Consider the following 25,621-nt stretch of genomic DNA (forward strand, 5'->3'; position numbering starts at 1 on the left):
AACATAATCTCTGGCATAGTGATCATTTCGGCATTGGCAGAGTTTGCGACAGAAGCATCAGGCCAACACATGCCTCCAGTCTAAACCTGCCCTTTGGGCCAGAAAGAAATTTTATCAGAAAGGCTGCAGAAAAGAAGCTGTTCTGGTCAGGATGAGCATCGGGCCTATACATCAGTTTCTTTGGAAAGCAAAAGTGTAACCATGTGATTTTTTAAAATACTTGACTTTCCCATCTGAACTTTTGTCATGAACGACAAGTATCTTGATGATGATAATAATAATTTATTTGATTTCTAGCCCTCCCTCCCCGCAAGCGGGCTCAAGGCGTGTTACAACAATGTATAGTACACAGGGGTCATTTCGTAGAAAAAGAGCTGGAGGAACTCATTAGCATAACTCATTAGCATACACCACGCCCCTTGACATTGCCAGAAGTGTGTCATTGACGCAACTGATTTGCATATGTCACACCCCCTGACATCACCTATCCTGGCTGTTTTGGACCCAATCCTGGACATTCAGGGCTGAAATTGGGCCCAAAATGGCAAAAAGGGTCTGAAAACGGCCGAAAGGGGCCCAAAATGGTCAGGATCGGGATGCTGCTGAGTGGGAGAGTGATCCACCACCTGTCAGAGTCCTGATCCAGGCCATTTTGGCCCCAATCCAGGCCAAAACGGGCCCCAAATGGCCAAGAGTCAGGTGAGCGGGGCCACCTGACATGTGACCTCTTTGGGGAACTGCCAGAACTGCATTCCAGCATGTTCCCCCTCGAAATGAGCCCTGATAGTACAGAAATAAACCATTGAAATACATAAAAACCAGATCAGCAATAAATACATGTAAAATCCCAAGATGGCAGCTCCCTCCACTCTTCCCAGCCATAATCCAAACAAAGGGGGGGTATGCACTGATGTCATCAGAGTGACTTCATGTGGGGGGCAGATGTTATGTAGCCCCCCTCAATGGGAGACCAATTGGGAGGCATTTCTAGAACACCTAAGACTGGACACAGCCATATGCCTGACAGAACATCTCTCTGTCTTACAGGCCCACCAAAAAGATATAAGGTCTTAGTAGGCCCGAGAGTCCTCTGACAGAGAGTTCCAACAGGTAGGGGCCAGGACTGAAAAGGCCCTGGCCCTGGTTGAGGCCAGCTGAACCTTCCTGGGGCCAGGAACCACCAATAGATGTTTACCTGCTGATCTAAGCTCTCTCCGGGGTACATACGGGGAGAGGAGGTCCCTCAGGTGTGTTGGTCCTAGTCGGTTTAGGACTTTAAAGGTTAGAACCAAAACCTTGACCCTGATAGAGCTTCAAAGCCACCAGAAACCCCATTAATCTTGAAATTATCTGGAAAAGGATGGACTTGCATTATTATGATCATAATTCATACCCACCTTTCTCCAACCTTGTGAGCTACATATTTTATTCATTTATTTATGTATATTCCGCTTTTCTATCCAGCAAGGACCCACAACATCTTACGGCATTATTCTCCAAACCTGATGAGGTAGGATAGGATGACAGAAAATGGCTCCCCCAAAGTCACCCACCATGCTTTTGTGGCAAAGTGGAAATTCAAATCTGGATCTCCCAGATCCTAATCAAATGCTAAAACCACACTGGTTTTCAGACCATGCACACAGAACCATACAACAAGAACTTGTTATCAGCAAACAATAAACACAAATAAAACCATTAAAAAAGAAGACAATTTTAAAAGATCAGGTCATTGCAAATAAAAGAGTACCTTTCGGAAGGTGATCTGACTGAGCCAAATGAATTTACCAAGAGAGTAAGTTCCACAGCTATGGAACCTCGACAATAGCAACAACAAAGCATTGTACCTTCCAGCCACCGTTTTCCACTCCTAAGGGAGTGGTATGTAGATTGGAAGATTTCACAATGCACAATGAAAGATGGCTCTTGCAATTAATTGCATGCTCTTTTTTATGTTATTGTTGTTTGTGACTGGCACCACAAACCATATTTTTCTGCCAAAGTGACACTTAAAACAGATTTTGAGAAATGTTGGGTGATTCAAAGCACTAAGTTGAATCCTACCACTTTGCTCAGCTAAATGCAGAGCACTGAAAAGTGCAAGAAGCCTTCCTCTGGAGGAATAGCCTTTCCAATGGGATGAAAGCTTTCCGTGCTGCAGTGGAGCTGAATGAATCGCTGAATGGAATATTAAGATTTAACCCAGTAAGTACCCTGTGGCGCAGAGTGGTAAGCTGCAGTACTGAAGCCCAAGCTCTGCTCACGACCTGAGTTCGATCCCGGCAGCAGCCGGGTTCAGGTAGCTGACTCAAGGTTGACTCAGCCTTCCATCCTTCCCAGGTTGGTAAAATGAGTACCCAGTTTCCTGCAGGTAAAGTGTAGATGACTGGGGAAGGCAATGGCAAACCAACCTGTAACAAAAGTCTGCCAAGAAAATGTCGTGATGCGATGTCCCTCCATGGGTCAGTAATGACTCAGTGTTTGCACAGGGGACTACCTTTACTTTTAGTCTTTATTAAACACACACGCATGTGCATGAACGTGCACACACACACACACTCCTTTTCATGCCTTCACAAGTCATCGAATGAGTCTTGTCTATTTCTTTTTAATGATTGCAAATGATAACTATTTGTCCGATTACACTTTAAAATATCCCACATGGTGGCTCTAACCATGGCCGTTTCCACACGACTCACCAGCCTCCGGAGCGTTGCGCAAAACACGCGGAAGATAGCATCTTCTCGCATGAAATCGCACCAGGAAGACACGATGTAGCGCAAAACTCCCGGATGATAACATCTTCCTGGTGCAATTTTGCGCGAGGAGCCACAATCTTCCGCGTGTTTTGTGCAATGTTCCAGAGGCCGGTAAGTCGTGTGGAAACGGCCCATATATAGATTCAGGCTAAATGGTGAGTGAATACTACTGCACTGCTGAGACTGCTCAGAGATCTAAGCAAGACTGCAGGAGGTGGGGGTGGTGTCATTGAGAAGCAGTACCAATTACCACCAAGGGCAAGACCTGCCGTAAATTAGCGTTGATTGGAATTGGAAAGTTTCTATCTGGAGAGTGTGACTAGGACTATTATGTGCATAGAGGAGGCCAGGATGAAGAGAAACCGAAACGAGCAACTCTAAGCTGGCGGGCTCGTTGCCACCTACCTGGAGATCCAGAGGGATCCTATCAGGCTCTACTGACATTGCTGTTTTTGAACACTTACCTTATACTGACCATCCTGTTGGCATCACCACATATTTGGAGTGTGAGGACACGAGGAAGAATCATTCCAAGAACTGTCATTACTCCAGCAAATTTGTATAGGAAGTTATAGAATTATCATTGTCTCTTTGCAGCTATTATGGGACATATGTGTGTATTTATGTAATTGTATATGTACACATTGTAAATATTTGACTGATTGTATATCTTTTATTCACATGGTGTGCAAGACACGAATAATAATATTTTGAGTAAATAATTTATTGATTTATTGGGTTCCTAGGGCATCTTGCCCTTGGTGGTAATTGGCTTTGTTGGGACCCTTTTCTCTTTTTGTGGCTGTTGATTGAGAAGCAATAGCCCACGTTGTACCCAGATGATATCCAACCGCAATGGATGCTTTGAGAAAGTCATGGTGCAAGAGTTTGTCTGAATCCATGTTTTCAGATTTCACTGTGTTTTGCTGTGTCTACACACTCAATTCTTCCCAAAGATGGCATGATTTTGCCTGCTGCCCATGTTTGCGTTCCTATGAATCCAAAACAACACTGCCATGCTGTAGTTTTAGAACGAAGGGATTTTTCATTTAAAATTATCCACCTTTCATTTCGGGAACCTCCCAGCCCTACTAAATTCAATGAGGCAAAAAGGGTCTCTAGTCAGAACTTATCTCCTCCAGAAATAAAACATACAGTAGGAGAAGTAACAAATTGCTTGGCACCTCATTAGCAATTGTAAGCAGACTCCATTTTCACCCAGGGGCCTCATTGGAATGATTTGTTAGGCAGGTCCCTCTCCTTCCCTCTTAATTGAAGGGACTTGGAGGCAATGCAAGAACAACAGTGATTATTTGTGTCCTTCGGGGACCGCCTGTCTTGCTGTCTAGCACTAAAGTGCCCCTCTACCTGATGTTGTTTCTGGAACCTGAAGCCAGCGCCAAGTAGCTTCTGTGTGTGGGTCCGATTGTTGAGACAAGGTAGCCAGTCTAATAGAAGGTGACCAGCATTCTCCTGTGTCTAAAATCCTGGGCAAAATCTAAGTCCATCATATAATGTCTCAGCCACGTGTGCGGATTCTGAAGAACTGTTTCTTTGATGAAAGGTTCCCTAAAGCATAGTTAACTATTCTGCTAAGTACACTTCAGTATAAGGCCCCAGGCAGATTAGGACCCTTGCTAGAGTAAAATTACCTGTTTCTTACTACAGGGAGCATGCTAAGCTACACTACATGTTCCTTCAAAATTCCCTCTGGCTCTGGACAAGTTGCATCAGTCTTCACTCCTCACGACACAGCAGCCATGTTTCCAGTTCTAGCAAAATTAATGATTTTAGTAGCTCAAAAGAGAATCCTTTCTGACGTGAAGATGCGCAATGGACAAACAGGATACCTAATGTCAACGTGAGCATATTGCATTCTGTATTGTATGATTTTCCAAGAGGGAAGTTGTCAGTGACAATCACGAAACTAAATTTCAAAGCTGCATGTGGATCTGAACCAGATTCTTGCCATCCTCTCCACCCCCTCCTGCAAACTGGAGGACGTGGCTTCCTTTATTGAGTCCAGTCAACTCATTTTGGGTCTTCCTCTTTTCCTACTGCCTTCCACTTTTCCTAGCATTATTGACTTTTCCAGAGAATCTTGTCTTCTCATGATGTGACCAAAGTACAATAGCTTTAGTTTTGTCATTTTAGCTTCTAGGGAGAATTCAGGCTTGATTTGATCTAGTACACACTTATTTATCTTTTTGGCTGTCCATGTTACCTGCAAAAATCTCCTCTGGCATCACATTTCAAATGAATCAATTTTTTTCCTGTCAGGTTTCTTTACCATCCAGCGTTCACATCCATACATGGCAATGGGGAATACCATAGTTTGGATCGTCTTGATCTTGGTCCCCAGAGAGACATCTGTATCTTTAGGGATCTTCTCTAGCTCCCTCACAGCTGCTCTCCCAAGTCTCAATCTTCTTCTGATTTCTTCATTGCAGTCTCCCTTTTGGTTGATAATTGAGCCAAGAATAGAAGATCTTGAACAATTTCAATTTCCTCATTGTCAATTTTAAATTTGTCTAATTCCTCAGTAGTCAGTAGTTTTCAGTCCCTCCCATATGCGCATACAAATTTTTATCTCACCCCTTCCCCAAGTTGGCATACATGGTTATCCTTTCCTCCATTTTACCCTACCAGCCACCCTGTGAGGTAGATTAGGCTGAAAGAATGTGACTGGCACAGGTCACCCTGTGCATTTCACGGTTTTGAACCTGGGTCTCCGATACCTTAGCCTGACAGTCAAACCACTATATCCATTTGTAGTTCTAGCTCATCCCCAAAACTCTGCTATATTTTTCCTGTTCCTGTTTTTTTATGTTTACGTTGTTGTTGTTAATGTATTAGTGCCTTTGTAGCACAGTACTCAAGGTATACAGAATTTTAAAACAATAAAACATAATAATTTATACAATGCAGGACAGTGTTCAGCAGGGAACAGTAAAAAAAAGGGATTGGACCGTATCTGTTTGCGGCAGTTAGCAGATGCATATTTCACACTAGAGATTGTAAACGTTTAAAACTTACAAAACAAATGAACATTTCTGAAATGATTAGATAAAGATTCCAATAGATCAGTGATCTCTAAGGTGGTGCCTGTGGAACTCATAGTACATGTCACTGTATTTTCTGGCACCCGTTTGCCTCTTCCCCAGAGCATTGCTTCTCCAAAGCAAGAAGTTGTCCCTGGCTTTTTTCCACCTCATTGGAAAAGTAGATGCTTCAGGAGACTACACCTTTGGGTCCGCAGGAGGCACTCATTTGGAAACAGGAGGATGTTGGGCTTGAAACTTCACACCATTATTGTAATTGTCCCCTCATTGCTTGATTTAGCCTGCTTTCCATGGCAGCCATTTTGTGGTGATGTCCACTAGCCTATCTCAGAATTCGAAAATTCTCCACAGCTGCAACAAAACTGGAGACTGATGGTTGTTGTGGGTTTTCCGGGCTGTATTGCCATGGTCTTGGCATTGTAGTTCCTGACGTTTCGCCAGCAGCTGTGGCTGGCATCTTCAGAGGTGTAGCACCAAAAGATGGTGCTACACCTTTTGGTGCTACACCTCTGAAGATGCCAGCCACAGCTGCTGGCGAAACGTCAGGAACTACAATGCCAAGACCACGGCAATACAGCCCAGAAAACCCACAACAACCATCGTTCTCCGGCCGTGAAAGCCTTCGACAATACATAAAACTGGAGACTCCTGTAACATATTTTAAACTAAACAACAACAACCAAGTTTATTAGCCAGAGGCCATCACATTCTTGAAATCAATTCAAAATTACAGGATTGCACATCAGCGAGACACACACCATTTTGAAATAAATATTTAAAAGGCACATACTTCAACAAATTACTACCTTTAAAAAATTTACTTAAACCAGTCTTTAAATAAAATAAAATAAAATTGTTCAGTCCTAAAAGCATAATTATTTGGCAACAATATAAACTTAAAATATCCAGGCAATCATTAAAATTGTAGCTTACTATAGTTTACATAATATAAATACCTAAAATTCAAATTACCTTATATTATCAAGTTATAACAATACTTATCTAGGATTCTGCACACTAAGCCAGGATTTCCTCCTATTAATGACCATCCAGCCATATTTTGCCACTTGGAGCTTCGTTTCCCTATTCCTGTCTGCTAACATGATCGTAATATAATTTTTTCTCTCTTTCCCCAGAAGACTATCAATTATAGGTTTAATATATATTTCCCTAATATGATCATATATTTTACACTCAAAGAAAACATGTAATAGGGACTTGACACTCCCATCTCCATATGGGCACAAACATTTTTCATAAGGTGTCTTCTTATATTTGCCTTCCAGGACAGCAGAGGGTAAGACATCATATCTTAATAGGGTAAAAGCTCTTCCATAATCAGGATTCTCCAAGCTATTTATATAGGTCATTGGTGCAACTCTATTCATAATACTTCTTTCCAATAAATAGTTCTCAACTCTGGTCAGGTCATGTTGCCTTTCCACATCTAGGATTCTCTGTTTAATCAGGACCCTCGCCTGTGCCATATTCATAGAGAATAGCTATTGTTGGGAGAAACCATAATGACCTAATTTGCTCCTCAACAATTTCAACCAGGGAGGAACAAATATAACAGTTTTGAATGATGCAGACTATGAATAGAGAAATATTGTACGAAGAGATGGTCCTTGAAGCCTTGGTCATCAAGTAGTTTTATGGGCGGGCTGTCCTTAGGATGGGTTAAAAACAGCAAGGCAGCCCCCGACCAACCACATAAAATAAAATGTCAGCAAGTCCCATTGCCACTCCTGTCACATACTTTGTACCGAAATATACAGTGCACACTGGTAGCCAGCCACATCTCTAGCAAAATACAGAAACCAAAGCCATGCGCACTTTTTTGTGTTATTTTGATTGTTCTTAATAGAAAGTTTTGCATGTTTTTTGTTTTGGTATTATGCTATACTAAACATTACATAAACATGACATTCATGGATGTGTTGACTGGGGATTTAAGGATACAGGGCAGCTGCATGAAATGGGATTGCAACTTTCACTGGCAGACTGGTAAGAGGTTGGGAGTCTTGCTGACCTTGGCCTCCTGTTGGAGAAAGAGGAGTCCATGATAGCGAAAAATGTTTGTTTCCATCTACATTAAGATAGGAAGCTGGGTCCATATTTACAGTTGCTTGATTTGGCCATGCTAATGCATGATAGTTTAAAACTTGAGGCTTGATTACTGCAATGTGATCTACATGGGGCTGCCATCTATCTATCTATCTATCTATCTATCTATCTATCTATCTATCTAGCTATCTATCTATCTATCTATCTATCTATCTATCTATCTATCTATCTATCTATCTATCTATCTATCTATCTATCTATCTATCTATCTATCTATTTCCATGATACCCAAGGTGGCAACGGTCCTAGTATACACTGGTGGAGACCCTACTAGTAACTAGAGATGTGCACGAACCAAAATACGAACCAAAATTAAGCACGAAGCAGGCCAGTTTGTGGTTCACAAACCACAGTTCATCAGATCCCTGGTTTGTTTGGTTTGTTTTTTGGTTCGTCACTGCAGACAGCCTGGTGCCTATCAATCAGTTTCCTAGGCAACAGGGGGTGGACTTCCTGCAGACCTTCTGCTGGCCCAGAAGTGACCTTCTGCTGACCTGGAAGTGATGAATTTCTGACCTGGATGTGACATTTTTGCGAACCAAATGAACCGGTTTGTGAACCAGGGGCAGGTTCATGAAAGTTCGTGGTTCATGGTTTGTGAAATTTGATGAACCACTAACCATGTGGTTTGGTTTTTTTCCAGTCCGTGCACATCTCTACTAGTAACCCCCTCTCGCTACATCTCCTTATATGCTAATTCCCCCAACTTGCAAGGAGACCCCCTATTTAGGTAATGCTGCCAACCAGAGTAATTCATTAGCGACTTCTGTCAAACATGCATCTGAATAATTCCATTTTGTACCTTTCCATATTATACCCAGCAAACTGTTCCAAAGAATGGCTATGGCCAATGAAAACAAGTGCACATAAGTTGGAGATGAACAGACCTCCCAAACAGAGGGGACCACCTAAAGTGAGGTATCGGCCTTAATTAGTGCATGGGCTCAGATAAACGATTCAGAAGAGGGTTATCTGGTGTAAAATGCAGCAACCCTTTTTTTTTTTATATTGGGGGCTATCAGCGTGGACCAGGTCACTCCTATTCTGAGGTCCATTCATTGGCTGCCATTTAGTCTCTGAATCCAAATCAAGGTTTTAGTGCCCACTTTTAAGCCCTTCATTTCCCAAGTTCTGTTTATTGTTTTCAAAATCACCAACAATACAAATAACTTTTACAAGAATATCTATCTATAAACAATTTTTACATTCAGTATGTTTTCTAAATTATTCTACATTCATGCAATCATAAATAACATATTTACAATTCATATACAATTATATAGCAATGATTATATCTTACTGTATTGAATATCCATCCTGTCATGTGCTATTGTATCTGAGTATGTGGATGTGTAGAACTAGTAGTGGAGATATAGAGAAATTATATACTTCCAATTTACCACAGATCTAGATCTTTAAGTCTTTTGGCGATATCTTGTTCTAAGTATTCTAAGGTATTCTAAGACTGGGTACCAGCTAGGTCTCTTGATGTCACCTGGGGGTCTATACATGAGTAGACATGGGCACAAACAGAAAAAAAATGAACATGGTGTTCGTTGCCATCCACGAATAATGAACAACAAACACTGATGAACATGATCTTGTCACGATCATGTTCGTTGTTTGTGGGGGCCAGCAGGCTCTCCTCCAGCCATCAAGATCTCTACCACACCACTCCCAGAAACCCTACCTGAGCAGGCAGCAGGAAAGGTACCAATAATAAATAATAGCTTGGCCCAGAGCCTGGCAGCAGCGCTGGAACCTGAAGGAGCAGATCTCTATCCCACCACACACAAAGAAAATTCAAGCTCCAATGAACTCACCCTGTCTCTCTAACAGCAGCTGTCTCTCCCTGACAGCCAGAGCTGGGAGCCCCCCTCCCTTCTGGCCTTTTCCCCTAGTAACAAATTTGGAGCTCCAGTCCACACTTGGAAGGAAGACCTGCCTATCAAGCTAAATTGGGCTTACATTGGGGTTTCCAGGGCAACAGCAGGAGTTCAGACAGAGTTCAGACAATGCCTGCCTAAGTTGCCAAGGGAATTGATTGCAGGTGCCAGACCGTCTGGCTTGATGAACAGCAATGAACGAAGCTTGCAATGACCACCTGTTAATTTAGAATGGGGCCTCACAAACAGCTTGTTTGTGAACAGCAGATTGGGCTGTTTGTGGGTTTTTTAAGTTCATATTGCTGTTCGTGCCCATCTCTGTACATGAGAGATTATCTGTAACGGCAGCCATATTATAATTGTCCCATAATTTTTTGTTATAGAGAAAGTTCTGGAGCATTTACATTTTTCCGGGGAGTGGCTTTAAAGCCCTTCATGACCTCAAAGCCCATCTCTCCCTGCGAGCTCCCATGTAGCAACTTTGTTTTTACCAGAAAGGTCTATTGTCAATACCCTCTTTGTCTTAGGCACATTCTGCAGTGGTCCAGGCTCAAACGTTTTTTCTTGCTTCATTGAATAATTTTTATTTTAAAAAGAAAGAATTTACAATACACTGCTATATCACTTTCCCAATTTTTCCCCCATTTTGAACCAACCAACTCAACAAAAAAATAAACAGTCCTTACAATATAATAATAGTAAGTTTGATTGTAAGTTTTAATTACAAAATTTTTCAGGCTTATTGATGTAACAATTACTTAATTCGAACTCCGTCTTAACAATTTACTAATTTCCATTATTCTGTGTAATATATTAGTGAGGCACAATCATACAAGTCTAATGGTATATTTAATTCTACCACAATTCAAAAAAAATTTCCAGCTATCAGAAAATAAGCCTTTTAAATTTTTCCGTCCATAAATTGAATAAGTTTTGACAATTTGGATAATTTTGCAATAGCCCCCAGACTTTTTGAATCCAAAATTTAATATATTTACTAGTTTTCCAGGTTTTTCGGTAGTAGCAATTTTGTAGCTGTAAACATGTTAAAAATCATCCTTATACACACTTTTGGACTGTATGCATTAACTAGTCCCAAAATGCTCCCCTGGGATCTAAAAGGATCCCTATAATGCAATACATTTCCATGAAAATCTTAGACCAAAATATATTCACCGCTGGACAATGCTGAAACATATGGATAAGATCTGCCTTCTTTTCTCCACATTGCCAACATGCACATGAGTTTATATGATAAATTTTATTTAGGTTATGCAGAGTTAAATGCCAATTATAGGTGACTTTATAACAATTCTCCCTAATACTTACACATGTTGCTGTTGCAGCAAAAGAAAAAATAATTTGCCGTTCTTTTTCACTAATGAATTTACCTACCATCTGTTACCATTTCTTTGCAAAATTACATTTTGATATGTCCGAAACTGGTATTAAGCAGCCACTGAAATAAGTCCCTTCTGTTTTTCTTATTATTTACTATATCCTCAAATGTTGGTCAAAATTGAATTCATTTTGCTTGCTGTTTTGCTATGTAATTTAAAAAACTGAAACTATCTTGCTTCTTCATTCTTCTGTCTTATTTCATTGAATGGGTAAATTTCAGTAAATTCCTATTAAGGGTTACATCCAATAGCCTAATACAATTTGATTTTATCCAATCTGACCAGAGCTTACTCAAAACCTTGTGAAGTAGCAATAGAAAAGAGCAAGAGTCCAGTAGCTCCCATAAGACTAACAACATTTGTGAGCTTTTGTGAGCCACAGACTCAGACTTTTTTAATGGCTGCCCCATGTCCATGCAGCAGCCGCTCATCAGAGGCCAGGGGCATCTCTCCTCCTGGTTTTCCAGTTAGGCTATAAGACAAAGATTCCAGAGAGCTTTGGAATCAGCCTGAGACTAGGAGCGGAACCACAAGTGACAAAAGGCACAGGTTGGACACTTGTCATCTTCCCTCAAGTTTTGATGGGAAATGTAGGCATCCTAGTCTTGCAGCTTGGCTCTCTGACTGCTGTCCAATGGACTTTTCAACTGTCACTTGTCCAACATTCCGCCAAGCTGCCTACATTTCCCATCAAAACTTGAGGGAAGCTGACAAGTGTCCAACCTGTGCCTTTTGTCACTTGTGGTTCCGCTCTAGGTAAAGGGGAAATCTCCTCCAAGAGCTTTTTAATATAGTTTTAATTTATTTTGTATCTGTTTGTTTAATGTTTGTTGTTTTATCCAATTGTTTTTGAACTATTTTTATATTATTGTTATATGCCTTGAGTCCAGAGATGCCTGTGAGAAAGGTAGATACATAAATCTTTTAAACAAATGGATAAATAATTTTAATATAAATTTATAGTGCTGAAGTTTTGTGTTGTTTAAATGCTCCCTACAGCTGAAGACAGTTCTGATGGGTGCATAGGTTGAGGAACAGATGCTTTAATTTGAATTTTTTAATTTTGTTGTTCTCCAAAGGAGAAGAGAGGCAACATTTTGGCCCCTTCCTCACCTTTCTGAGGGCTAAGCTACAAGTGATGTCTGACACAGGTTAGACCCTTGTCAGCTTCCCTCAAGTTTTGATGGGAAATGCAGGCGTCCTGGTCTCGCAGCTTGGCTCTCTGACTGCTGCCCAATGGACTTTGCAACTGTCACTTGTCCAACATTCCGCCAAGCTGCCTACATTTCCCGCCAAAACTTGAGGGAAGCTGACAAGTGTCCAACCTGTATCATTCATCACTTGTACTTTGGCCCTTATTTTGTAAGTTTCCATTAGTCTTTCAAATTTTTCAATCTTGTGAAAAAAAATAGTGTGGTCAAATTTTCAAGATAAGGACGCAGATGAAAGAGTCTCAATAACAAAACATTCTCTAATCTCTCTTGAATTGACCAAAGCCCACTTGAACTTTTGTTAAGTGACATGGCCAAGGGCACAGCACAGCAACTCATTTTCAAGTTGAATATCATATTTGTTTCACCCAAATTTTTGCTTAGCCCATTAGATCTAACACAAAATGTTTCTAATTAGGGGGAAGTTACAAAGAGTATTATAAGCATTTCTCTGCAACAAATTCCAAAGGAAATAGAAACTACATTACCAACCGCATGTGGTTTGGTGGTATCTGAGGGGGCAGAAATATTATTGAAACAAACTATTAGCAGATCAGGAAGTAAAGATCTCGAGTTTGCAGTTTCCAAACCCTTGTTCTGACTTAAATGTGTCTTTTCAAGGGTGAAATTGCATGGCATTTGTTTACCAAATATTCAGACACTGTGTAGTATAGATTTTTTTAAAGATTCCTGAATTCCTGTACGGTAGTGATGAGAGCATATTAAAACATTCCTTTGACCCTGCTATCAGAATTATCTATTTCACATCATTGCTCAGAGGCTCTGATGAAACATTCGTTGAAACAAAAGCTGGAAGTCGGGACTCACGTTCTCAGGAGAGCTTCCAAATTTCATTCACCTCCTTCCACCCTGCTTCTCTTTGTCACTTGGCCCTCCATAGAAACTGCAGAAGGGCATGAAACACAAAACCTTGGCACCTGCCTCTGCTGAAACTTGCAATTATCTCCTTTGGAAAGCTTCAAAGGCAATCTCTTTGGGGTCACTGCCTTTTCCCAGCTTGTCATTTATTGCTATCAGTTTCTCTGAGCTGATGTCCCCATTCTTGACCTGAATCCACCTTTGCTTTCACTAACCCACAATGCAAAGGCCTATCTGGCGAGAGGACAGAGGAGGAATGGTTCTTCTTACAGCATATAAAATAATCTTGGCTTATAAGGAAAGCAGCATTTGATTTAGGAACGGTATCTTCCCTCAACATCGATGTTGAACTCAACCAATGAGCCATGAGTTCTGGCCTGCCAAGTACATCACACCCACACACATGTTCTGAAGTCCCAGAACTGCAACGAAAATATTAATGGTGGGTGAAGGCTCAGTCCAGAATGAACCTAGAATTTATGAGCATTCAGGGAAAAAAAACTCTGCTGTTTTCCAAGAGTACTCTCAGCTTAGAAAATGGACAACTGTGCATTGCTGGTGCTAACTGTGTATTCTTTATCATATTCCACCTGGTATCTGTAGTCTTCAGCATTAATCAGAGCTGAGAGCCGCTTGGCAATTCAACCCCTTGCCAAAAAGTACATCCAGGGGAAAGAGAAGGATTTTGATCTGGACGGAGGACAGCAATTATGCTTTAAAGTAAGCAAAGAAATAGACCCAAGCAGAGGTTACTCACCAGACAAAAGACTGTTTAGCTGGTCTGGTCATGTAGATCACCGCCATCAACAAGAGTTTTTATGGAGAGGGAGGACTTTTTAACTTTAAAGAACTTATGCTGACATGCTTACAAAAGCTGGGTGTGGGCATCTGGTCTGCTAAAGCTGACTGTGCATGTCCAGAATATCGTTTTACATTCTGAATCAGAGAAGAACGTCAAGGGGAAATGACACTCAATTCATAATACATTCAATGCATTAAAAGCTCGATGAATCCAGTTAATTCTGAACTCATAGACATCATGAGAAAAAAGCTAGAGATTTGCTTTTTGGTGGACCACCATACATGGCTGGTGGGGTATGTTTGTTTCTTGTCTCTTCTGGCTTTACGTTTTTAGGTCTGTTCGTTTTAAAATTTAAATATATTTTTGTTACATTGTTTTACATTGTTTACATTGTATGCCATTTTATATACTATTTGGGCAGAAATTTTAGTATGAACATGGCTCAGATTATATATTAATAGACTCCATGGTAGCGCTGGAAAGATGAGAGATGAAGGCAAAACTTACTTCTGTTTAAGCTACCAGGATTTTTGCTGACATTCGCTTCTGTCTGTGTATCTCCTTTCATACTTTACAAAGGCATAAACCCTCAGATATTTTCTAGTTACCTTCCATTTCAAAATAAGAGAGGAAGGGATCGACAGAAGCAACCATAATTTATCAAAATACATGGTAAGGTTTCACAAGGTCGTGGGTTCAAAGCTCTCTTGTTCATTTTATGCCAAACGGCTCCCGTTCCTTCTAAAAGACCATTTTTTCCATTGGAATGGAGAAATCAGAGATTGTCAGCAATTGTGTTGCCCCTATATACTAAAATGCACCTCTTTCTTCAGGATGTCTAATGCGTCACAACACCTCCTCCCCAATAAACTGATATTTTGGGATTAAAATCATTAAAATTAATCCCCGTGCACATGAATCCATATTTATACAAATAAATGTATGCATTTATATGTTTAAGACTTTTTTGTTTGCTGCATTCAATAAAATGGAGCCTTTGTGTCAGAGACAATACATTTCTGACTCCCAGTCCAGCCTGGACAAATGGCTCACTACTTCTGTGACTTAGACCATCCCCCTCATTGCAGAGTCTTTACATTGGCCCAATTAAATATATTCCTTCAAGAATGGTTACTGGCCAATATAATAAAGTCCCTGTCCACAAAAGACTGTACATGCCCTTTAAAATCTCTGGAGTCAATTCAACATATCCTTTTAGATTGTCAATTGCATACGGCCCTCTGTAAGGAACTTCTCTCCTCCTCACTATACTTGAATCAGTATACTAATAAAGATAGAACAATACAATATTTATTAAAAGGTTCAAATTCTGAAATCCCAGCTTTGGTTGCCAAATTTCTAGCTGAAGTAGCTAAAGTTAGATATAAGCTTTTTAAATAACTGGTTTTTATCTTGGTTATTTTACTGAGAGCCAGTTTGGTGTAGTGGTTAAGAGTGCAGGACTCTAATCTAGGGAGCCGGGTTTGATTCCCCACTCCTCCACTTGAACCCAGCTGGGTGACCTTGGGTCAGTCACAGCTTCTAGCTCTCTCAGCCCCAATCACCTTACAGGATGTTTTGTGGTGAGGATAATAATGACATACTTTGTAAACCGCTCTGAGTGGGCATTAAGTCATCCTGAAGGGTGGTATATAAATCGAATGTTGTTATATAAATTGAATGTTGTTGTTATGTTGTTACTGTAAATGGTACTAGCTATGTGCTCTATTTCACATTATTTATGTACTTTTTTACTTTAATGCCATTAAAGGTGTTGTTGTATTGTCGAAGGCTTTCACGGCCAGAGAACGATGGTTGTTGTGGGTTTTCTGGGCTGTATTGCCGTGGTCTTGGCATTGTAGTTCCTGACGTTTCACCAGCAGCTGTGGCTGGCATCTTCAGAGGTGTAGCACCACCTACAATGCCAAGAGCACGACAATACAGCCCGGAAAACCCACAACAACCAAAGGTGTTGTTGTTGTTGTTGTTGTTGTTGTTGTTGTCAATAAGTTGTCAATAAGTTTCTGAATACCCAATGCAGCCAGCAGTGAGAGACTCATAATTGTTGTTCTATGGGTACATTCAGAGCCCAGGAATGAGAAACCATAGTTGCTTAGACTGCATAAACTTGGACATGTTTAGAGCCAAGTTACACTCCAGTCTTATGGATGCTTCCTCAAAAGTCAGTCCCAGGGTACAACCTAAACTACTGCCACCCCCCATTATTTCCACCCCCTGGCTGCCATTGGCCATCTTCTTCTACCTGCCAATGTTTATTGGAGTTGCTAGGCAACCCAAATCTCACAACACTATTTCAGAAGATCTCCTTTTTCAATGTATGTTGTGATATCTGCCTAGAGACAAGTGAAGAGAAGCACAGACATCATGTCAAGTTTTTTTAAACCTTCTTTTCCAACATTTTTCTGCAGATCTGGAGGTTCTCTAAACTTTGTAGAGAATTCTCCCCATCACTGAAAGAGCTCCTTGTGGATTTTTTCATCTGCTTGGTGGGTATGTTCAGAATGAGATAAAAGAACAGGATAAAAGATAAAAGGAGATAAAAGAACAGGAGAGTTTCTAATCATTATTACCTTTATTTCCTTTTCTGTTAAATCTCTAGTTCTTCTGGGCACTTCAGAAGCTGGTTGTGTAGGAAAAATATGTGTGCGTGTTTCTCCTTCCTACTCTCTTTCTTCCCTTTGTTGGTTGGGTTTTTTTTTAATTTATGTCATTTATGGTCCACCTTTCCCACTGAGACTCAAGGCGGATTACACCACATGAGAGTAGTACAGTCAGTGGCTGTTTCCAGACGGCTTACCTGCCCCCGGAATGTCGCACCATGTTGTGGGGAAAATGCAAAATATCGCGTTTTCTCACACGAGTTTTGCGCGACGTCGCATGACGTCATGCAAAACTCGTGCGAGAAAACGCGATATTTCGCGTTTTCCCCGCAACATGGTGCGATGTTCCGGGGGCAGGTAAGCCGTCTGGAAACGGCCAGTATCAAGGACATTTTCATAAACAATGCCATAGGGCAGGGGTGGCCAAACTTGCTTAACGTAAGAGCCATATGAAATAAACATCAGATGTTTGAGAGCCGCAAGACATGATGCATTGAAGTGACTTCAGATGAGGAGGTGGGTTTGAGGGAGTGTCCTGAAAGTGACATCACAGAAGGGGGTGGGGGGTTGGTGCAGTATGCTGGAAGTGACATCATCAGAAGGGGTGGAGCTTGGGAAGAGCCATCACCTGACCTTTGGCTTGGAAGTGACATCACAAAAGTCACATCACATCCTTGCTAGGCTTCACCCCCAAAGTCCCCAGATATTTTCTGAGTCAGACCTGGCAACCCCAACATTTGTATTGAAAATATGAAATACATGGAAAGAAAGAAGGAAGGAAGGAAAAAAGGAAAAGGGAGGGAAAGACATGGAAAGAAAGAAGGAAAGGGAGGGAGGGAAATAAACTAGACTAAAATAAAATGTATGGCCATGGCGATACTCAGAGACCACCAGGAGCCGCACAGTATGTCTAGAAGAGCCACATGTGGCTCCCGAGCCACAGTTTGGCCACCCCTGCCATAGGGTAAATAAACACAAGATTAGGGTCTACGAAGGTAGCATGTGTTCCCCTTGTTCACCACTCTGGGTGGGGCACTAATCCATCTAAAAGAGTGGTATATACACACAGTCAATATCATTATCATTATCATTATCATTATCATTATCATTATCATTATCATTATCATTATCATTATCATTATCATTATCATTGAGTTACAAAAAGGTGCACTGATTTCTTTTTGAAGAGAAACCAAAGAGAAATCAAAAAGAAATCTTCTTTTAAAAGAGGGGGAAAGATAGTTTCAGGTGGGTAGCTCTGTTGGTCTACAGTAAAAGAGCAAGATTCAGATTCAGTAGCACCTTAAAGCGCAACTAAATTTCCAAGAAAAAAAAGGAGAACATCGAAAACAGTGAATGTGTGTGTGTGAGGGGGTGGATTTTCCTTTCCATAACCACACTACCATTTAGTTGTCGTGGCTCATTTCTCTTGATTGATAGACCTATCCTCCTTGAAATTCCCTAAAAACATTACCATTGCCACATTTAAAGGCAGGGAATTCATTATGTTAAATATGTGTTGTGTGAAGATGTAGTGTATGCTGCAGAAATACTTTGTGAAGCTGTTGGTTTGTTTCCTTTTGTCTCTGCAAATGCAATCTGAGGGGAGAGAAGAGGAATGTTAAGACTGACACGCTACAGCCTTGCAGAAATTGTGGGGGAGAAGGAATAGTTGGATTGTTTGGACTCAGCCCGCCCCCTCTACTTTGTATTCAGTTTGTGCTCTTGGGAACGTCCTTTGTTTCCATCTAATCTAGTGTTCTGTTTCCAGCAGTGGCCAGCCAAAGGCCTTGGGGAAACATACAAGAGGGACATGAAGGCAAAACAATTCCCCAGTCCTTTAGAGCATGTGGTGTTCAGAGATATACTGCCTCTAAATATTATACCTGATTGTAGGTGTTTCCACAGGCAGCGCTTGAACAAAGCACGCAGAAAGAACGTGGTGATTCTACTTTGCTAACATTTGCCCACCAATTTTTGCTGAACAGACATTAAGCCTGCAATTTCTCTGTTTCCACTAAATCCCATTTTTGAAATCAGTGTTATATTATATTTCCTACTTTATGGTGTGGCCTGTGACCATGTTAAGCTTGGAGTCAGGATGGATTGCCCAAATGCTGGCAAATCCAATGAGGTAGCTTCTTGGGGAGCCCACAGAATGGGGAGAGTAAATTTAGTTATTTACGTAGTTCAGAGTGTTTAAACCCTAGTTTTAACACCTGCATTTTACCTGGGCCGTTTCCAGACGGCCCCCCGCCTCGCGAAACGTCGCGCGTCGTCGCGCGTCGTTGCGCAGAAAACGCGAAATATCGCGTTTTCTCGCGCGAGTTTTGCGCGACGTCGCGCAAAACTCGCGCGAGAAAACGCGATATTTCGCGTTTTCTGCGCAACGACGCGCGACGACGCGCGACGTTTCGCGAGGCGGGGGGCCGTCTGGAAACGGCCCTGGTGTCTTCATTTTGGGATGGGGGTCAAACAGCTCCTGCAGACTGTCTTTGACTTGCAAAAATTATATACTTTGTGAAACTATTCTTTATGATGAAACAATCCTGATGAACATACCATAATTGCCTGAAATGATGCACCAAGGGACATGGGGGCACCATTCGATGGCATGTCATAACTAGAGATGGGCACAAACAACAATACGAACAAAAAAAAGCCACGAACAGCCCAATCTGCTGTTTGCGAACAAGCGGTTCGTGAGGCCCCGTTCTAAATGAACAGGTGGTCATTGCAAGCCTTGTTCGTTGCTGTTTGTCAAGCCAGACAGTCTGGCACCTTCAATCAATTCCCTTGGCAACTTAGGCAGGGATTTTCTGAACTCTGTCTGAACTCCTGCTGTTGCCCTGGAAACCCGAATCTAAGCCCAATTTAGCTAGATAGGCAGGTCTTCCTTTCAAGTGTGGAGCTCCTAATTTGTTACAACAAGGAAGCAAAGAACAGGGGAGAGGCGGGCTCCCAGCTCTGGCTTAGTTTGCAGACAGTGGAGAGGGAGAGACAGTTTCTGTTGGCATTTTGATAGAGAGAGTGCATTGGAGCTTGAATTTTCTTTGTGTGTGGTGGGATAGGGATCTACCCCTTCAAATTCCAGGGATGCTGCCAGGCTCTGGGCCAAGCTATTATTTATTATTGGTACCTTTCCTGGTGCCTGCTCAGGTCAGGTTTCTGGGAGTGGTGCAGTAGGGATCTTGACTTGGATGATGGCTGGAGGAGAGCCTGCTGGCCCCCAGCCATGAACAGGGCCATGTTCGTGGTTGTTCGTGAGTCCCTCTTCGTGGATGGCAATGAACAACGAACATCATGTTCATTTTATTTTTCTGTTTGTGCCCATCTCTAGTCATAACTTCCAGGGAAAACCCAGAAGTGACACCACACTCCTCTAGGAATCCTAGAGGCATGATGTTACGTCTGCTTTCCCCCCTGGAAGTGATGCCACACTATCATCCCAACGGCAATGCTCCAAGCGGCAGCAAGAGCTGGGGGTAGGAAAACAAGCGGAAACAAGAGCTGGGGGTAGGGGAAGATAGCAGCCCTGGTATAACTTTTGTGCACATGTGTGATAGTATGCTCTGTTCCCCCCTACTACTGAAAAGAATAGGAAATGTGTACATGGAGAGGTTCCACCTGGACACCCCAAACTGGAAATGCACATCCATTGATCGACAGGATCTGCAGCTCCCCATTCATTTCAATAAGGTTTGTGCAAGAGACGTTCCTGGCCAAGAGAGCCCAGTCATCGTTTCACACATGCAATGTAACCAGGTGTGTTAGCCTCTGAGGACTCCTTTGGGAGTGTGGCCTGGCCTGAGGGCTGCAAACTCCTCTCCCTGCTGACCTTCCTGTTAATACATTGAGGCTTTCATCTGGCTCCCGGCTCCTTTTTCCACTTGCAGCGTTAAATGTCACCAGCAGAAAGAGGAGGGAATGCCACCATTTCTAAAAACAAAATAAATAACACGCTATTGGCGTCGCGAAGGTTTTTCCTTAGGCCTTTTAAAAACCTGAAATGGTTTTTTTGGAAAGCCTCTACTTGGATAACTCATGTCTTCATCAACAGAACAAATCTGTCTTAAAGAAAGAAGCCATAGTGAGCAAGTAAAAATACTGTGGTCCAGCAAATGACGTCGAGGCCTGCAAGGTAATTAAAGTACCACGAGTGCTTTGGGTATGGGAATGGAAAAGGGGTGGGTGGGGAGCTTGATGGAATTTAAGGTAGCTCCAAAGGAAAGCTGTTACCAAGCTGAAGTGATTGAAGGTGATCTAAGAGCCCGTTCTCCTATTTAAGAAGCCGATGAGGACTATCACAGGAAGGAGTTAGGAAAATTAACATGTATTACTGAGTTATGTTCAGCTAATTATATGAAGAGCACCATGATTGGGAATAAATAATTTTCTCAGTTTGATATCATCTAAACTTTTATCAGTTGCTTTCTCCATAGGTTTTGTTTTCTTTTGTATCTTGTTTTTGTGAATTGTTGCAAAATCAATATTCAATACAAGGCTATAGTTTCTAAAAAAAACTATCTTGAAAAATCATGACTTGTATAGAAACAGTGGATAAGGAACATTTATTTGGTTAAGTTAAAAATAAATATGTGGCAATAATTATTGACTTTTGGAACTGACTCCCAGTAGAAATCACTGAAAATGTAGCATTTTTCTTTCCAATGTGAACAGGACTTGCTGCTAGTTGTATCCGTAGTGATAGTGATATAAAGTGGAATCGATCATATTCCATGGATGGTTGTATAGAAGGAAGCTCCTCTGAGGAAAACACTAAAAAAAAGAAACAAACTCAAAGAAACCATTTTGTTTTTGTTTTTATTTATTTTATTTAACCAAATTTCTACCCTCCCTTTCTGTCCTCACAACGGCAACCAAGGTGACCAACACATTAAAAAATGTATAACAAAATAACATTTACAATCCCTTAACCCCCCCAATCATTAAAACAATTAAAACCAGAGCTAAAATATGTACCCCAAAAATAACAATTAAAACATTGAGGAGGGAGGAAGGATAACTGAGAGAACACCAAACGAAACAAAAAAAAAGTCTTCATCTGCCGGTGGACAATGGCACCAAAAGGGTTTCTCCTTGGGGGCAGAGTTCCAGAGTTTTGGTGCTATTAGTGAGAAAGCCTTCTTCCATTTGCCACCCACCTGATCTCAGAAGCAGAGGCTCCTCCAGTGAAAAGGCAAACAAGAGAGTGGCCAAGCTACAACTGGAGGCACAGGAGTGCCAATATCCCAACAGGAAATCAAAGATAAGTCAAAGTCTAATCAATAACAGGAATATGCAAATTTATAAATAGGCAATATAGCTCTGCTTAGTGTATAAAGTGACGGAGTGCATATATAAAAAGCTATACTTAATTAATCTAAAATTCATGCAAATCTAAATCTAAAATAAATAAATCTAAAATTCATACCAATTCATACAATAAATACAATCAATATAACCAAGTATTCAGACATTCCAATTGGATGTATCACAATGATCAGCCATATAGAAACATAGTCAAGTCCATTCCATTAAGAGTGTAGATTTTCTATTTCTTTGAGGTACTGCTGGAAAAACAGAGTCTTCAAACCAGGTAAGAAACAACCCAGCAGTCTCTGTAAACAAATAATGTGCTATTTTTTCTCTTTTTCAGATGGACCAAAATCAAGGGGGCGCGGCTGGAAACCACACCTTCCTAGCCCAGGAAGGTTTCAAAGGTCAGCAGCAGAACCTTGAGTGTTGGCTGGAAACAAATTGGGAGCAGTGCAGATGGGCCACGGCTGGAGTGACCCAGTCCCTATGACCTACTATGGTTAACGTCCCAGTGGTACCATTCTACACCAAGTGAAGTTTCTGGACACTTCTGAATGGCAGTCCCATGTAAAGCGCATTGCAGTAACCTAATGTAGATGTAACTAGGGCATGCACCACAGTGGCCAGGTCTTTTCTGCCCAGGAAAGTCACAGCTGGCTAACCATTTGATGCTGTCAAAAGGCTCCCTTGACAACAGCTGCCACCTCTTTATCCAGCATTAGGCTTGGGTCCTTCATGAAGATTGCAGTCCCATCCAGAACGGGTGACACCTTAAATCCTGAATCAGACCTTCCATTCACCAGTAGTACTTCTGTCCTGTCCTTATTAAGCCTCAGTTTATTACCCCACATCCACTCCAAATCTGCCTCCAGGCACTGATTCAGAGTTTCTACAGCCTCCTTAAGCTCAGCCAGAAGCATGAGATAGAACTGAGTATCATCTGCATATTGATAACACTTCAGGAGTTTGAAGAAAGGAACTCTGACTTCCGTGAGCTTACACTCTGAAAATCTTGTTGGTCTCTAAGGAGTCACTGGTTTCAAATCCTGCTGTGCTACTGTAGCCTAACACAGTTACTCCCATAAAACTATCTTTTGCCTTGGAAATCCTAGAAAATCACCATAAGTCCACTGCAATTAGACAACAAATAAACATAACTATTGCCGAAAGCAGTTGTCAAGGCTTTGCAATGACAAATGTAGAACCATCTGCCTGCTTGTTTCACACTGGAAGTCACTGGAGCTTAATGGGTTTTAAGTAGAGAGGGGCACAAACTGGAAAAAACCCAAACCATGTGGTTCATGGTTCGTCAAATTTTATGAACCATGAACCACGAACAACCTGCCCCTGGTTCGTGAACCGGTCCATTTGGTTCGTGAAAACGTCACATCCAGGTCAGAAAATCATAACTTCTGGGCCAGTAGAAGTTCACTTCTGGGTCAGCAGAATGTCTACAGGAAGTCCATCCCCTGTTGCCTAGGAAACTGATTGGCACCAGGCTGTCTGCAGTGATGAACCAAAAACCGAACCAAACGAACTAGTCTAAAATTCGTGGTGGTTCATCAGAAATGTGATCTGATACACCGCTGGTTCTCGAACCACGAACCAGCCTGGTTCATGCTTAATTTTGGTTCGTATTTTGGTTCGTGCCCATCTCTAGTTTTAAGCATTCTCTCTGTAATTACAGCAGCACCCATCTGCCAGATCCTGTATCCACTGAAGACTGGATAACATTTCAAATTTCTAGGCACAAGTCTAGAACTACTATAATGAGATTGTATTGCATTCTTGGGTGCTAGCTCTATAGCATGGATGGGGGCAGGATTAACATTATCAGAGGGAGCATTAAAATGTTCCTGTTCTTATATTTAGCTATTCTTATATAATTGCACTCGCTTTAAAACATAGGTTCTGATAAAGCTGCGGAAAGCTCAGCTTGTTTGCTAACCGAACACTGTGGACTTGACTCTTTGGATTATGTTTCTTTTAGCGATTCTGTACAATATTAATATGATCTTTAAAATATCGGTATCTTCTTATGTGATACAGCCATAGGTGGGAAAACATATTTAAAAGTATCAGATTATTTTTCAGATGTTTTCCTTTTTTACCAAATATACTAGAGACCCAATGTTAAGAGTCAGGGCACACTGGAAGTCACTGGAGCTTAATGGGTTTTAAGTAGAGAGGGGCACAAACTGGAAAAAACCCAAACCATGTGGTTCATGGTTCGTCAAATTTTATGAACCATGAACCACGAACAACCTGCCCCTGGTTCGTGAACCGGTCCATTTGGTTCGTGAAAACGTCACATCCAGGTCAGATATACTCCAAGCATATTAATGAGTGTCAGCTAAAGTGCACTTCAACAGCAGGATTTGAGTCCAGTGGCACCTTAAGGAACAAAAAGTTTTTCAGGGTTTGAGCTTTTGAGAGTCAAAGCTCTCTTCTTCTTAAACAAAAAAAGAAAAAAGAAACAGAGCTATCATGGGACCAGCTAAAGCAATAAAAGTTAGTTGATAGCTTCCCTGATACAAATTGCAGATTGAAGGAAACAAGCAACGTTGGAGGTTATAGAAAAGTTGTGACCAGATAATAGTCGCTGGACCTTGACATTATCAGAATGGCCGCACCATGAATAAAGAAGGGGGTTCAAAAATTTGTCTCAGATCTTAGAGTAAAATAGACAGTATAGCAGAACATGAGAGACAGATTCAATGACACCCAGGCCACAGGGGCATTTTCTGAGTTTATAAAGGGTCCCTTGACATCTACCCACAAAGATGGCCAAAGGCAGTATGTTGAATCTGGCCAGCGTTAGTGCCCTTCTTTGATGGGGATCAGTTAGAGAGCAAAAATAGGCAGCTAGCTAGCCGGGTGATAAAGATAGTCCCAGGTGAATTGGGGGACAGATTTTCCCAGCTGCCTCAATCAGGCACTGAAACTGAATGTCTAGGAGCCTCCGTTTAATTAGATGATGATGATGATGATGATGATGATGATGATGATGATGATGATGATGATGATGATGATGATGAAGGTAGCTCTGACTCTTAAAAGCTCATGCCCTGAAAATCTTGTGGGTCTCTAAGGTGCAACTGGACTCAAATCCTGCAGTTCTACTGCAGACCAACATGGCTACCCACCTAAATCTATCTGTACTGCAATTCTGTCCCCATTACGATCAACACACACACACACACACACACACACTCCCAAAACAGGAAATGAACTTTATTCTTGAAGGCAGATAAACTTCAAGAATTCTGTGGAGTAAAAAAATTATAATCCCAATGCAAATGCTACCCTGTGGAACATGCTCTGCCTCCTGATAACAAGTTAATCCTGCATTTCCTCCACTTATACCTGTTGACATAACCAAATTCTTTTCAGTACCCCACATGTCCAGATGTTTCTGGATACGCATGTATATTTCAGAAATGTCTATGCACTTTGTGCAGTCCGAGAGATCAAGGCCAGCTCCATGTTTTGACACTATCAGATGTGGCACCTCAATGGAAACCATGGCTCTGACTCCACTTTTCTCCTTCGCTA

The sequence above is a fragment of the Eublepharis macularius genome, chromosome 4 (assembly GCF_028583425.1).
Source record: "Eublepharis macularius isolate TG4126 chromosome 4, MPM_Emac_v1.0, whole genome shotgun sequence".
Lineage (NCBI taxonomy): Eukaryota > Metazoa > Chordata > Lepidosauria > Squamata > Eublepharidae > Eublepharis > Eublepharis macularius.